The sequence below is a fragment of the Ranitomeya imitator genome, chromosome 10, assembly GCF_032444005.1.
Source record: "Ranitomeya imitator isolate aRanImi1 chromosome 10, aRanImi1.pri, whole genome shotgun sequence".
Classification (NCBI taxonomy): Eukaryota; Metazoa; Chordata; class Amphibia; order Anura; family Dendrobatidae; genus Ranitomeya; species Ranitomeya imitator.
In genome coordinates, this window is record NC_091291.1 from 7971500 (window position 1) to 7973728 (window position 2229).

Below are 2229 nucleotides of genomic sequence, written 5' to 3' on the forward strand. Positions count from 1 at the left end.
AAGTGGCTGGAGGAGAGAGTCTACCCATTGACAGAGTCTTTCATTGCAGGACCCGATTCCAGATACTATGGGTCGCATTGGGGGAATCCCCTCTTTTTTATGTATTTTAGGGACCCCATATATTATAGGAGTGACTGGACATTCAACTATTAGATATTCCATTTGTGTTTTAGTTAATACCCCCAGATCGAATCCCTCCTTGATAATGACATCTCTCTTTTTAATAATTTCTTGTGAGGGATTATTTGTTAGTTTCTTATACGTGATTTGATCAGATAATAGTTCCAGCATTTTTTTCTGATAGTCCACTGTGTCCAATACCACTACCACCCCTCCCTTATCTGACATTTTAATTGTAAGATCTGGCATATTTTGTAGCTCTCTTATAGCGTTACGTTTTTTTATAGATATATTCTTAGGGTTGTATTTATTATTAGTTTTTATTTCCTTGTTTAATTGTCTGAGTTCCCTTTCTATGTTTTGTATAGTATAATGCACTCTTCATAGTCCTCTGTATAGTATAATGCACTCCTCATAGTCCTCTGTATACTATAATGCACTCCTCATAGTCCTCTGTATAGTATAATGCACTCCTCATAGTCCTCTGTATACTATAGTGCACTCCTCATAGTCCTCTATACAGTATAATGCACTCCTCATAGTCCTCTGTACAGTATAATGCACTCCTCATAGTCCTCTGTATAGTATAATGCACTCCTCATAGTCCTCTATACAGTATAATGCACTCCTCATAGTCCTCTGTATACTATAATGCACTCCTCATAGTCCTCTGTATAGTATAATGCACTCCTCATAGTCCTCTATACGGTATAATGCACTCCTCATAGTCCTCTGTATAGTATAATGCACTCCTCATAGTCCTCTGTATAGTATAATGCACTCCTCATAGTCCTCTGTATACTATAATGCACTCCTCATAGTCCTCTGTATAGTATAATGCACTCCTCATAGTCCTCTGTATAGTATAATGCACTCCTCATAGACCTCTATACAGTATAATGCACTCCTCATAGTCCTCTATACAGTATAATGCACTCCTCATAGTCCTCTATACAGTATTATGACCACCATAATTTACTCATTGATTTTTTTTTTTTTATATATAATACTTCCCTCTCCTCCTCGTTCCCCCCCTGCCCCAGTCTCAGCAGCGAGCGCCACGTAGCGACCACATCGCGCTGGGATGTTGGACGCTGAAGAAGATGGATGGAGGAGGGAGGCTCAGTACGTCACAGGAATTAATAAAAAGTGAATAAATTCCATTAAAAAGCTGCTAATATCCCATTTTTGTGTTTTTTGGCCTCTGGCTTCCACATGATCTCGCTCACAGGGCGCCGTTTAAGGCCACCGTTATTTTGGCACTGAACGATTCCGACATTCGCATTCTAGAATAGAACAAAACAAAAATAATGACACATTTCCAATAACTTTATTTGTAAAACGCATTCACAACTCCCACATAGAAAAACAAAAACAAAAATAATGACACATTTCCAATAACTTTATTTGTAAAACGCATTCACAACTCCCACATAGAAAAGCCTCCACAAGGATTTATTCCCTTCCCTCAGAACTAAGCGGGAAATTTCGCAGCTCAAGACACAAATAATAGCCCGCTAGAGCGCACAGCCGGCCGGGAACTGTAGTTCCAACAAGCCACATTTTCCATTCAAGTAAATGGGAGCTGAAAGCGCAATAAGACTCGTCACCCACAAGGCAACACGGCCCTCATACATTCTACTTATGGGTCATGTAGTCCGCAATCACCTAGAACTCCATTACTAGAGGGACGGTTTAAACTCCATTTCCCATCACGCCTTGCGCGCCACCTGTACATGCAGCAGTTCGGCCATTATTCGGGATTTTTACTCGGTGGCCCAATTTACTCGGCTATGTGCCGCCTGTCGTTAACCCTCATTACTAGACACCTATCGCTGGAGGAAGGTGTGCAAGTCGTAGCGTCTAGCTGCTTCTTTCTTCTCAGAAATCGAAGCCGTTCGGACATGACTACATTTCCCGCCACCCCCTGCGCTCCTTTTCAGCCGCACCCCGTAACTTCGAGCGCGGTGTTTGTTGGGAACTGCAGTCCTCAATCTTATTGAGCCGTGCTCTTATCCCAATTCGTTAGGACTACATGTCCCAGGATTCCCCGAGCCTAGAGGCGGCAGAGACATTGGCGCAGGCGCTGTGAGCATTATTATTGTAGTT